At 37.8% G+C, this 14,859-nt stretch overlaps 1 protein-coding gene across 2 annotated transcripts in view; it reads left to right on the forward strand.

The window, feature by feature from the left end:
* Lmntd1 (lamin tail domain containing 1) overlaps nucleotides 1-14,859 on the forward strand; it is a 395,781-nt gene that overhangs the window by 16,636 nt on the left and 364,286 nt on the right. The window lies entirely within an intron of this gene.

Consider the following 14,859-nt stretch of genomic DNA (forward strand, 5'->3'; position numbering starts at 1 on the left):
AATAATAAAGACAGTTGTAAAGAGGAAACAAAATCCCAGTGGTAAGAGAGGAATAAATGGCTAAGGAGCATAAGTCCTAGGGACATGCCTCTATTATAAGGGTTCCAAAAGGCCTTGGGCCCAAACCTAGCTTCTGCCTGGTTTCCCTGGAGCTAAGAATGATTTTTACATTAAAAAAAATTTTTTTTAAATCGACAGCAGAATGTTTTATGACACATGGAAATTATATGAAATTCAAGTTATTGGTGTTCATAAATAGTCTTGTTGGAATGCAGCTACACTCATTCATTCCTGTGTTTTCCATAACTGCTCTCACACTGTAACAACAGAGTTTGGCAGTGGTGACAGAAACCATATGGCCTGCAGGACTTAACATATTTACTCTCTGTCCTTTTTAAAAATGTTTTCTAGCCCTTTGTCTAGAATATCCAAGGTAAAAAATGTTCAATAGGAATTATGATTTAGATTGTGGAACTATCCATAAAAAATAAGAATTTAAAACATGGGAGTTGTTGAATTCAAGGAAAAGACTAGAGAAAGGTGGTCTGGAGAAATCACCTAGTAGAAGGGCACTTCCGGAAGTTGGGAGAGGGCAGTCTCATGGAGGAGATAGATGAGCATGTTAAGAGCCTGTGTGCTCCCTAAAGCCAAGCAGGGAGTAAGTTGGAGATGAGTTGGTGAGTAATGGCAGAAATCTCGGAGAGGTAAATTCAGTAATTAAAAGTTTTTGGATGTGGTGTTAAATACAAGGCCATTGGTGGCCTCTGAGAAAGCAATTTGTGTGAAACAACAGGACATTGGCCAGGTTTCTGTAGGTCCAGGAGTGAACGGGTTTAGCCTGAAAGGAAACTAAGAAGCTGAAACTCTGAAGGGGTTTGCAAAACCAAGGGAAGTTGATTTTGAGAAACTGATGTGACTCCATTTTTGAGAAACCAGCCCCTACCTCAGAGCAAAGCCTATCCAAGGAAGGGGGCATGACCCTTGTCCTTGGAAAGACCCACAGAGCACTCCTAGGCACATACCCACACTGCTGAGTTTTTTGTCTGTAAATAACATGAGAGATCTGTGGCGTCCCTGACTCAGGCGAGGTGAGGACCCATAGCAACTCCCCTAGCAACCTCCAATCAGCATGAGACAGGGAAAATACCTGGAATGCCAGATGACCCCCAAGTAGTTTATGGTGGTTGATAACATGTTGGGAAACTATGTAGTTTAGCATGTACACCCCTCGTGGCATAAACCAATCAGTTCAAAGGAATCCCCCTCTTGTACTAACAATCACCCCTACCTACCTTGTTCCCGCCATTGAATGTGCTAATCAATGTTAAGAGTTGTTGTTTGATTTTCCCACAGTATGGAATGATTTGCTGTGTGATTTGTGACGCATAGAGTATCCCCCAAAACCTATAAAATCCTACTGATCAAAGGACCAGAACTCACTCCCTGGGACCACTGTGTTGGGAACAGTTGTGAGTCCAGGCTGGAGCTTGCAATAAAGACTCTTGTGTGATTGCATCGGATTCAGCTCCTGGAGGTCTATTGGGGTCCCATGAATCTGGCATAACAATTTCTGTTTACTTGTTTTTCTGTTATTTTTCATAGGAGAATGTAGAGAGTGTTTTCAGGCCTAAAAAAAAAAAAATCACTTGAGGTGAAATTGAAAGGAGAAAACAGAGCAGAGCAAATGCCAGGAAAAGGAATGGAGAGGAGGTTTCTGGGATAACTAAGTTGAATATGGAAGGGACACAGCTCCCTCTGAAGCAATAAGGAGGACGGAAAAGGGATAAAGTACAAAGAAAATTTGGGTGATGCAGAAAAGGGTGTAATGATGTAAGATAACCAAGGTTATCTGCACAGACTGCACTGAGATCAGGCACGTCAGTAGGTAGACTGTCCTGTGTGAAGCTGTGTCCACCGGGGGGTCCCAAAAGACTGCCAGGGAAGAACATTTGAAGTAGTTTTGTAACCTTTCCCAAAATTTGGTAGCTTAGGTATAGAAATGGAAAATAAAGTTGAGATGATCAGAGGCTGGAATTAATGTAGGAAGACTAAAGAAAAGTTGAAGTAAGATGAAGGTTTAAGTAGACAATGTTGAAATAACTTGTCCTGGAGTCCGGACTTGGTTCACTAAAGAAAAAAAATGTGATTAAGTTGGTTTAGGAAACAGACTCAGGAGTGAAATAAGGCCAGAGGTATAGTTCTCTAAGAAAGCACACAAATTAGAAATCATGAAGATAAAATCAGAAAGGAGGACCTCTATCATCACCAACACCATATTTAAAATCTTGGGGAAATGACATAACAAAGTACAGGCCATTCTGGTGGGCACCATGGGAATCTTAGTGTAATTGAAAGATGCAGCTCTAGGAGTCTGCTTGACCCTGGAAAGCCAGGGAGGCTCAGGGAGTTTCCTTGTTCTATGGGTCCTGCAGGTGGAAGGTGATTAGAGAACAGACAGTGGTGTCTGTACTATTGTCAGTGAGACTAGATCACAAAGAAGAGCCTTTGCCAGGGAATCTTAAATTGAACCTAAGGAGTTTAGTTGAAACCGAGTAGTTTTTTGGAATGGAGCAGAACAATGACTCAACTCATTGACTCTGGCTCACTGGGCTCCCTTTTCCTCCCTCCCAGGGAAACTGAGATTGAATGAATAATAGCTGTGAAATACTCGCTTGAGAACAAGCCTCCTACCCACTAATAAAAACTAAATGCTTTTCATTATAATTTAAGTCAGTGACTTGCTTCCCCCAAAGGTGCCTCATAATGAATGACATGAGAATGACATTTCCTCCCAAATGATACACATTTATACTAGTTTATAGTAGAACCATGAATGTCTACACATTATTGATTGAAAATTAATTTTCATAAGCATTTGGAGAACAGTGGGAGAAAAGTTAATAAATATCTCAACTATTCAATTATTTTGGAGTACTTAGGAGTTAGCTAACAGTTACTAAAAGATAATTTTAAAGCATATTGAAAAAATGGGAAAAATATATTGCGCCAATTAAATAATGATATTAGGGAGTCATTTAAAATGAAAAAGTCCTTGTTTTCTCAAATCCAATTTTACCCTTCCTTCTCTGTCCCTTTCCCCAACTCCCCACCTCTACTATCCCTAAATATTTCTTTCAGAGATTCAGCAAAAACAGGAAGGAAAAAATTTACAAATCCCAGAAAGCAGCTAATTTCCTGGTCCTCATGACATAAGAATACCAGCACTCCCACAGAGAAACAAATTGGATGACAATTTTAGGATAATTGAATTGCTCCATGCTTTTCAAATTGCTAGGAAATCAGTGCTGTGAAAACCAATTTTTTTTTCATTACTACCTTTAGTGTCCTATGATAGAAGATTTTCTATTTACTCATTAAAACAAAACACAGAGCAAAGGTTTGTAGACTTGTTAATGATTTGTGTTATGCCATAGCTGTAGAAATGAATGCCTGGTAAACTAAATTAAGAGGAACTAAGTTGCCTAAATTTTCAAGTCAGATATCATAATTAGGAAGTGACAAAAATCTATATGAAAGAGACCCATAGATCCTAGTTTTAAATCCTTTGAAGGCCAAATATTACTCTTTTTGGATGGAAATGGAGGCAGTAGGGCTTTGAGTTATTAAACAAAAATAAGACACCCCATAAAATGTTTGGTAATCACAGAAAAGATTACACATGAAAAGTATCTAGGCGGAGACAGGCCAGGGAACTGAATGATTTAGGTCTTTGGTTCTCAAACTTGAATGTGCATCAGAATCACCTGGAGGGTTTGTTAAACCACAAATTGCTGGGCTCCGCCCCCAGTGTTTCTGATTCAGTGAACCTGGGGTGGGGCCCGGGAGTTTCTAACTCTAAACAAGTTCCCAGAAGATGCTGATACTGCTTGTTCTGGGACTGCACTTGAAGACTTATTGAATTAGAGCAATATCTAGGGGCAAAAAGGTTTAAGAAGAATATGTTGAAGACAGTGAGGAGAGATGGAAGAAACTTCCTGGAAGGAATTATAGGAAGGAAAGAATGAAGACAATGGATTGATCTCTAAATTAAAATTAAAATAATAGAAAAGGAGAGTGAACTTTAACTGAATGCCAAGCCCTGTGCTAGACACTTTACATTTGCAGTCCTGCCAGGTTGGTAAAATACATCTAGAAGAGGAATCAGAAGAGGCTCAAAAACTTGATAAATATGAGTGGAAATGATGTTTATATTAAATAAATTCCCAAGGTCAACACAGGAAAAAAGTGGACCTGAGTTCTAAGCTCCTTAAGAGATAGACAAATAATAAGACAGATGGAGATCAAAACACTATAGTTACTACTGATTAAAACTGGAGGGATAATGTGGCTTAGGAGCACAGCGACTGGGAACTTCCTAATACTGTCTCTCAGAAATAAGCAGACTTATCAGTCAGTCTCTGCCAGATGGACACATGTTTCCTCCTGTGGGAGCCTCCCTCACAAAATATTCTGCGTGGAAGAGTTGACATAAATGTGTGCTTTACTGTGGCCATTCCTCAAGCAAGGAGAGTAAGACAGAGCAGAGGTAACCTCTGCAAGTCAAATTTACTCTCCCAAATTTGCCAAGCTCCTCATTCCCTAGGGCAGAGTGGTAAAGAGGTGAAGAAGTTATAGTGAAGTCTCCAGGTATGAGGAAACGTCAGGAACCAGGAATAAATACCCTCTCCTTACAGGTGAGAGCACATAGGTTAAAAGTTGACTCTAGAGCCTGCACCCTTTGAATGTTTTTGTTGCTTCTAGAAAGAAAACACACCAGAGATTAAGGAGTAGGGAATGGTATTTAAAAGCTAGGATTAGGGGCTGGGGTTGTGATTCAGTGGTAGAGCACTTGCCTCACACAGGTGAGGCACTGGGTTCAATCCTCAGCACCACATAAAAAAACAAATGAATAAATAAAGATATTATGTCCATCTGCAGCTAAAAAAAAACATAAAATCTAGGATTCTTTAATAAGATGCTGATGAAGGAGCCACACCGTGTGTCTGCATGGTCACTTGAATAGCTAGTGGTCAACAAATGTTCAATACCTGAAAGATTGAGCACTGGGATTGGGCCTGGCTGGGTCATGTCCCAGGGAGGAGGTTGATCTAAACTTCGTACATGTCTTTCTAGTCTGATCCACTCTGCTATGAACATCTTGTATCAAGAGGGCATAATGATTAGTTTCATTGTTTAGATGCTCATGTCCATTATGTGTTCCTGAGAAAAATGGCTCAAGTTGACATTTTGACACACTCAGAAAGGGAGAAGAAACTAAAAGCAAAATCATTCTATTTAAACAGAATATGAGTCCAGGTATTTTTTCCAGAAAGCTGGCCTACAGCGAGTCCCATCACATCATGAAAGGTCTGGACTAGTGTTCTGTAGAGGTTGGGAGACACTTCATCTCACCTTCAGGCCTGCTCTTAGAGTATTGAGTTGTGCTATGTACTGTCTGTGGTGGTACGGTTCCACTCAGGGTAGGATTAAGGGCATGGTGTATCTCAAGGAGCACTCTCAGGCTCAGTAGAGCACCTCTTTGACACAATGAAGATTCTTTAAATTGGTCTTTGTTAAAATGCCCCTGGGGGCACATTTTGAAGCTATATTTTAATTGTACACCATTAACTACTGCTTCTGTGTATTTAAATTGAAGTTTATCTATAGTTCTAGGACTCTAAGGATTTTTATCCCAACAGGTGAAGTTTTGTGTTGATTAGTGGGGTTTTGTTATTTTTGTTATAGTTTAAGGAAAAATATTTGAAGCCTGGCTTTCCTTGCCAGAAACAGAGAAAAGCAATCTGAAGATGCTGGGAAATTTAGTAAGTAGGAGTGGATAAAGATGGATTTAGGAAAAATAATGAGCAAATGGTGCTTAACTGACTGAAGCACAAGTCCTAGACCCTTCATGCTTTAAAAATTAGTCTAAGAATTCTAGTTGTTTGGCAAACCTGAAGAGTTTATATTATACAAGTATGCTACAGTGGGGACCATCAGGAAGCTTGAAGCTGAACTCAGCCTCAACCTATACCTATAGGTTGGTGAAAATTTCCAAACACCTATGTGAAATTGTTGACACTTGGAAATTTTCTAAATTAATAAGTACTGCCATAAATGAGTTCTTCTGATATTTGTTTGATGTTAGTAAAATGCCCTCAGATTTTCTTTCTCCTAAATATCTACACTGTGTTTAGTTAGTGTTCAGTTCAGTTTATAAATGTCTATTTGTAAGCAAAGATAGGAAGAAAGTGAAGAGACACAGCTTCTAATCTACCTTCTGGCATGGATTAGAAGTGTGATCTTAGGTGAGGTAGTTTTTTCATGTGAATAACACCTGTTGCAGAGCACTCAGAGATTTATTATGAGGGTAAAATGAGATAATGTATATATAGCACCAAAAAAATTTTAAAGTGTCACATGACTTTTAATGTTATTGTCATCACCATATTAAAAGGATTAATAGCATAAACTGGAGAAGTTTAGCTTAGAGAAAGTAGGGAAGCATGGGGAATCAAAAATATCTTCTGATATTAATGGGCTGCTCAAGTGATCTGTAAGGCTGACTTTAAAAACTAGGGGAAGCCACAACCCAGTAGTTTTCAGCACATGTAAGAAACAACTGTCTTCAATAGTGGATCAGATGACCTTGTGAGAGAGTGAGCCAACTGCTGGTCTTGGTGTGCACACTGAGTCCCTACACCAGTAGCCAGAGATGCCTTTTATGATATAAGCTGCCATAATTTATCATTGGACCAGGAGCTCTCTAACATCCAGCTTTCCAACTTTTAAAGTCTTTATTTCTATGTCCATTCAACAATCAATGAATCTCATGGCAGTTGATTCCATTGACTACATAGTGTTTATGTTTATATGATATGATATTTTATTCAAATAGAAAAATATACCTAAGTGTACCTCAGAGAGCAAAATGTCTCTCAGGGAATAGTGGTATTGCTAAAACACAGGGAGATTGTGTCAGTATTCTGCTGCCCTCCTAGAAATGCCTTCACTGAGCAGCACTTTAATAGCATGTACTCAGCCATGGACAATTATGTTCACATCAGCAACAAAAATCCAGCTGAGGATCATGATACCACATTATATATTATTATTTTTCCACATGAGAAACATCTCTTCAAATTTACAATCAAGGCAATTTCTCCTTTTCTGAGGATCTAGAATGTTTTCTTATTCGAATAACATGCCTTTATAATTGTATGTGCCTATTTCTTGGCTGCCAGGAAGCACAATGGATTTTTAAAAGTTTATCCTTTTGCCTTGATCCAAATTTTCTTTTTTAGAATATTTTTAGATTGCTATAAAACATGGGATCATATTTTTAAAAGTCACAATCACAGTTAATTTTGCAAAAGAATCTTTCATTTTGTTTATTCTTTAACCAAACCTGCTACTTTCCATCAAAAAGTATAGTATTTTCTTCTTTATATGCAGAAGATAAACAAGAAGATCACGTTAAATTATTCGAACCCCTGAAGAGTTTGATGATGAAATAATTTTGGTGATTATAACTTTGACAGAGCTACTTGTGTAAGTTAGCTTTCTGTTATTGTAACAAAATAGCGTGACATTCGTGCCAGAGACCACAAACCCTTTTGAGGTACACCCCAATGACTGAAAACCTTCCCATTAGGCTCTACCTCTTAAAAGCTCCACCACCTCACAACAGTGCCAAGCTAAGGATCAAGCCTTTAACACATGAGCCTTTGGGGGACATTCCAGGTCCAAACTACAACACTACCATGTTTACTAAAAAAATCAGGACTATTTATTGTTTTTTGTTTTTCTAAAGGTGGGGGAATCTGTAAACTATATCAATTTATAGTCACAATGTGTTTCAGTGAAGGCCCAGAAGTTTGGGATGGTGAAGATTCCAAACACTTCAGATGCTGACAACATATTTTAGTTTGAGATTCAAAGATTCATAGTCTCTCCCAGTTTCTCTTACCATTTTATGTATTCAAATTTTATTCCTACATGATAACCCATATTACTTAAAATAGCATTACCTCTTTCATAAAGAATCTTCCTTTAGAACTTTTTTTTTTTTTTTTGCATTCTGGGCTTTTCTTTATTGGAAAACTTTTGATAACTATTACAATTTCATTATTTGATCAATATCATGATTTTTGCCATAAGTATATATGATACAGATTATTTAATATTTTAAGTAAAACATTCATGTATTTTTTCTTTATTATGACTTTAAATTGATTTAAACTTTAGATTTTTAGTTTTTTATTATTTATTTATTTTTTATTGTTGGTTGTTCAAAACATTACATAGTTCTTGATATATCATATTTCACATTTTGATTCAAGTGGGTTATAAACTCCCATTTTACCCCGTATACAGCTTGCAGAATCACATCAGTTACACTTCCATTGATTTACATATTGATATACTCATGTCTGTTGTATTCTGCTGCCTTTCCTATCCTCTACTATCCCCCCTCCCCTCCCCTCCCCTCCCCTCTTCTCTCTCTACCCCCACTACTGTAATTCATTCCTCCCCCTTGTATTATTTTTCCCTTTCCCCTCACTTCCTCTTGTATGTAATTTTGTATAACCCTGAGGGTCTCCTTCCATTTCCATGCAATTTCCCTTCTCTCTCCCTTTCCCTCCCACCTCTCCTCCTTGTTTAATGTTGGTCTTCTTCTCCTGCTCTTCTTCCCTAGTCTGTTCTTAGTTACTCTCCTTATATCAAAGAAGACATTTGGCATTTGTTTTTTAGGGCTTGGCTAGCTTCGCTTAGCATAATCTGCTCTAATGCCATCCATTTCCCACCAAATTCTATGATTTTGTCATTTTTTAATACAGAGTAATACTCCATTGTGTATAAATGCCACATTTTTTTTTATCCATTCGTCTATTGAAGGGCATCTAGGTTGGTTCCACACTCTTGCTATTGTGAATTGTGCTGCTATGAACATCGATGTAGCAGTGTCCCTGTAGCATGCTCTTTTTAGGTCTTTAGGGAATAGACCGAGAAGGGGGATAGCTGGGTCAAATGGTGGTTCCATTCCCAGATTTCCAAGAAATCTCCATACTGCTTTCCAAATTGGCTGCACCAATTTGCAGTCCCACCAACAATGTACAAGTGTACCCTTTTCCCCACATCCTCGCCAGCACTTATTGTTGTTTGACTTCATAATGGCTGCCAATCTTACTGGAGTGAGATGGTATCTTAGGGTGGTTTTGATTTGCATTTCTCTGACTGCTAGAGATGGTGAGCATTTTTTCATGTACTTGTTGATTGATTGTATGTCCTCCTCTGAGAAGTGTCTGTTCAAGTCCTTGGCCCATTTGTTGATTGGGTTATTTGTTATCTTATTGTCTAATTTTCTGAGTTCTTTATATACTCTGGATATTAGGGCTCTATCTGAAGTGTGAGGAGTAAAGATTTGTTCCCATGATGTAGGCTCCCTATTTACCTCTCTTATTGTTTCTTTTGCTGAGAAAAAACTTTTTAGTTTGAGTAAGTCCCATTTGTTGATGCTAGATGTTAACTCTTGTGCTATGGGTGTCCTATTGAGGAATTTGGAGCCCGACCCCACAGCATGTAGGTCGTAGCCAACATTCTCTTCTATCAGATGCCGTGTCTCTGATTTGATATCAAGCTCCTTGATCCATTTTGAGTTAACTTTTGTGCATGGCGAGAGAAAGGGATTCAGTTTCATTTTGTTGCATATGGATTTCCAGTTTTCCCAGCACCATTTGTTGAAGATACTATCCTTCCTCCATTACATGCTTTTAGCCCCTTTATCAATATAAGAAAGTTGTAGTTTTGTGGGTTGGTTTCTGTGTCCTCTATTCTGTACCATTGGTCCACCCACCTGTTTTGGTACCAGTACCATGCTGTTTTTGTTACTATTGCTCTGTAGTATAGTTTGAAATCTGGAATCGCTATACCACCTGATTCACACTTCCTGCTTAGTATTGTTTTGCTATTCTGGGTCTTTTATTCTTTCATATGAATTTCATGATTGCTTTCTCTTTTTCTACAAGAAATGGATTTTGATTGGCATTGCATTAAACCTATAGAGAACTTTTGGTAATATCGCCATTTTGATGATGTTAGTTCTGCCTATCCATGAACAGGGTATATTTTTCCATCTTCTAAGGTCTTCTTCAATTTCTCTCTTTAGGGTTCTGTAGTTTTCATTGTATAAGTCTTTCACCTCTTTTGTTAGGTTGATTCCCAAGTATTTTATTCTTTTTGAGGATATTGTGAATGGAGTGGTTGTCCTCGTTTCCATTTCAGAGGATTTGTCGCTGATATACAGGAATGCCTTTGATTTATGCGTGTTGATTTTATAACCTGCCACATTGCTGAATTCATTTATTAGCTCTAATAGTTTCTTTGTAGACCCTTTTGGGTCTGCTAGGTATAGAATCATGTCATCTGCAAATAGTGATAATTTAAGTTCTTCTTTTCCTATTTTTATGCCTTTAATTTCTTTCATCTGTCTAATTGCTCTGGCCAGTGTTTCGAGAACTATGTTAAACAGAAGTGGTGAGAGAGGGCATCCCTGTCTTGTTCCAGATTTTAGAGGGAATGCCTTCAATTTTTCTCCATTCAGAATGATGCTAGCCTGAGGCTTAGCATAAATTGCTTTTACAATGTTGAGGTATGTTCCTGTTATCCCTAGTTTTTCGAGAGTTTTGAACATAAAGGTATGCTGTACTTTGTCGAATGCTTTTCCCGCATCTATCGAGATGATCATATGGTTCTTATTTTTAAGTCTATTGATGTGGTGAATAACATTTATTGATTTCCGTATATTGAACCAGCCTTGCATACCAGGGATGAATCCTACTTGATCATGGTGCACATTTTTTTGGATATGTTTTTGTATCCGATTCGCCAGAATTTTATTGAGGATTTTTGCATCTAGGTTCATTAGAGATATTGGTCTGTAGTTTTCTTTCTTTGAAGTGTCTTTGTCTGGTTTCGGAATCAGGGTGATGTTGGCCTCGTAGAATGAATTTGGAAGTTCTCCCTCTTTTTCTATTTCCTGAAATAGCTTGAAAAGTATTGGTATTAGTTCCTCTTTAAAGGTTTTGTAAAACTCTGCTGTATACCCATCCGGTCCTGGGCTTTTCTTAGATGGTAATCTTTTGATGGTTTCTTCTATTTCCTCAATTGATATTGGTCTGTTTAGGTTGTCTATATCCTCCTGACTCAATCTGGGCAGATTATATGACTTAAGAAATTTATCGATGCCTTCACTATCTTCTATTTTATTGGAGTATAAGGATTCAAAATAATTTCTGATTATCTTCTGTATTTCTGAAGTGTCTGTTGTGATCTTGCCTTTTTCATCCCGTATGCTAGTAATTTGAGTTCTTTCTCTTCTTCTCTTCGCTAGCATGGCTAAGGGTCTGTCAATTTTATTTATTTTTTCAAAGAACCAACTTTTCGTTTTGTCAATTTTTTCTTTTGTTTCGATTTCATTAATTTCAGCTCTGATTTTAATTATTTCTTGCCTTCTACTTCTTTTGCTGTTGTTTTGCTCTTCTTTTTCTAGGATTTTGAGATGAAGTATGAGATCATTTATTTGTTGGTTTTTTCTTTTATTAAGGAATGAACTCCAAGCAATGAATTTTCCTCTTAGAACTGCTTTCAATGTGTCCCATAGATTCCGATATGTTGTGTCTGTGTTTTCATTTAACTCTAAGAATTTTTTAATTTCCTCCTTGATGTCTTCTAAAACCCATTGATCATTCAGTAACCTATTGTTCATTCTCCAAGTGATGCATGATTTTTCCTTCCTTCTTTTATCGTTGATTTTCAGTTTCATTCCATTATGATCAGATAAGATGCATGGTATTATCTCTGCTCCTTTATATTGTCTAAGAGTTGCCCTGTGACATAATATATGATCTATTTTTGAGAAGGATCCATGTGCTGCTGAGAAAAAAGTGTAGCTGCTTGATGTTGGGTGGTATATTCTATATATGTCAATTAAGTCTAGGTTGTTAATTGTGTTATTGAGTTCTATAGTTTCCTTATTCAACTTTTGTTTGGAAGATCTGTCCAGTGGTGAGAGAGGTGTGTTGAAGTCTCCCATGATTATTGTATGGTGGTCTATTAGACTCTTGAACTTGAGAAGAGTTTGCTTGATGAACATAGCAGCACCGTTGTTTGGGGCATATATATTTATTATTGTTATGTCTTGTTGGTGTATGGTTCCCTTGAGCAGTATGTAGTGTCCCTCTTTATCCCTTTTGATTAACTTTGGCTTGAAATCTATTTTATTTGATATGAGTATGGACACTCCTGCTTGTTTCCGCAGTCCATATGAGTGATATGATTTTTCCCAACCTTTCACCTTCAGTCTATGTATATCTTTTCCTATCAAATGCGTCTCCTGTAGGCAGCATATTGTTGGGTCTTGTTTTGTGATCCATTCAACTAGCCTGTGTCTCTTAATTGGTGAGTTTAAGCCATTAACATTTAGGGTTATTATTGAGATATGGTTTGTTCTTCCAGCCATATTTGTTTATTAATGCTACTAAACCTGATTTGTTTTCCTCTTTGATTATTTCCCCCCCTTTACTGTCCTACCTCCCACTGTTGGTTTTCATTGTTGTTTTCCATTTCCTCTTCCTGTAGTGTTTTGCCAAGGATTTTTTGAAGAGATGGTTTTCTAGCTGCAAATTCTTTTAACTTTTGTTTATCATGGAATGTTTTAATTTCATCTTCCATCCTGAAGCTTAATTTCGCCGGATACACGATTCTTGGTTGGAACCCATTTTCTTTTAGCGTTTGAAATATGTTATTCCAGGATCTTCTAGCTTTTAGAGTCTGTGTTGAGAGATCAGCTGTTATCCTGATTGGTTTACCCCTAAATGTAATCTGCTTCCTTTCTCTTGTAGCTTTTAAAATTCTCTCCTTATTCTGTATGTTGGACATCTTCATTATAATGTGTCTAGGTGTGGATCTCTTATGATTTTGCACATTCGGCGTCCTGTAGGCTTCTAGGATTTGGGGTTCTGTCTCATTCTTCAAGTCTGGGAAGTTTTCTCGTATTATTTCACTGAATAAATTGTTTATTCCTTTGGTTTGGAGCTCTGTGCCTTCCTGTATCCCAATGACTCTTAAGTTTGGTCTTTTGATATTATCCCATATTTCTTGGATGTTCTGCTCATGGTTTTTTAGCAGACTTGCTGAGCTGTCTATGTTCTTTTCAAGTTGAAATACTCTGTCTTCATTGGCTGATGTTCTATCTTCTAAGTGATCCACTCTGCTGGTAGTATTCTCAATTGAGTTTTTAAGTTGGTTTATTGCTTCCTGCATTTCTAGGATTTCTATTTGCTTGTTTTTTATTACCTCTATCTCCCTGTGAAATTGATCTTTTACTTCCTGGATTTGTTTATGTAGTTCCTTGTCAGTGTGATCTTTCATTGTCTGATTTTGCTGTCTCATGTCTTCCTTGAGACTCCAGATCATCTGAAGCATGTATATCCTGACCTCTCTATCTGACATTCCATCTGTTGCACCTATTACCTCTTCTAAAGTTGAGTTGACCTGCATTGCCTGTGGTCCTTTCTTTCCTTGTCTTTTCATACTGCTGGCATTTCTTTCTGCTTGGTGAAACTGTTGTGTTTTTGAAATTTTCCCTCTATTTATTTATATTGCTCTTGTATAGTTGAAAAATCTCCCTTGCAGGGCAGGTAGTGGCTATGATCCTCCTCCAATTGGTGTGATCCGTCTATCAAGCTGGCGGGCCCTAGGTCTGCTCTGCTGGCCGGTCGAAGGTCTGCCTACCCAGCAGGCGTGAGGGGCACCTCTGTCATTCCGCAGGTTGCTGGGCCTAACCTGCCGATGGGTCGCAGGTCCACCTACCTTGCAGGTGTGGAGGGAGGGGGCGGCTCCACCCCTCAGCAGGCCGCTGGACCTGTCCTGCTGGTGGGTTGCAGGTCCACGTTCCCTGCAGGCGCGTGTGGCAGCTCTGCCACTCGGCAGGTTGCTGGGCCTGACCTGCCCGTGGGTCGCCGGTTCACCTATCTTGCAGGCACTCTCCTTGAGAACTTTTAAATGCTCTAGGAGGCAACCACTGGATGTTTTGTTTTCAATTCCATGAAGATTCTTTACTTTTACCAAAAGCACTGGAAAATAGGCATTTCCCTCCATATATCCCAACCTGTGATGGATCTAATACCATAGGTTTTTATATTCCACTTTGAATAACCTAGTCTATATGCCTTCTACTATAAGCAACTCAAATGTTTTGAAAAGAGGTTATATTATAAATAATAGGTAAATTAGTAAATTAGCTGATTATTTGTTTTTATTTATACAGCTATTGGCCTATTACTGAATTTTAAAGTTTTGAGCTAAATATCAAGCAATTGCTCTTTGTTACTTGATTTAAAATATTCTGCCTCAGAATGTGTGTGTGGGGGTAATGGCTTTTTTTTAGTATAGATATTATTTAACTGGGCAATAAACTCGATGTAGTTTGAGTCTAGTTAAGAATAGCATATCTGATTTTATAGGCGATTTTCCATTTTTAGCCTTTTTTCCCATGAGATTTTTTAACTTTATGATATATTATGGTTTATTAAAATTACATGAAGCATTTTAAGTGTCGGTGCAAGGTTTACAAAAGAGATTTTGGCATTACTTAAAAGTATAGCCTTTCAAAATATGGCAATAGTAACTAGGAAAACAATATAACTTTCATATTTTTTCTTTCTTTCTTACTTATCAAATTTTCTGTTTAGTTTTGTAAATAATAATTTTAATTACACCCACTTCTGCCAATTTCCTTGGGATATCAAGGCTTTCTACCTCCTATGTCTTATAAAATTAATTAATAAAATTAATACATAA

Source organism: Ictidomys tridecemlineatus, chromosome 6 (genome assembly GCF_052094955.1).
Source record: "Ictidomys tridecemlineatus isolate mIctTri1 chromosome 6, mIctTri1.hap1, whole genome shotgun sequence".
NCBI classification, from domain to species: domain Eukaryota; kingdom Metazoa; phylum Chordata; class Mammalia; order Rodentia; family Sciuridae; genus Ictidomys; species Ictidomys tridecemlineatus.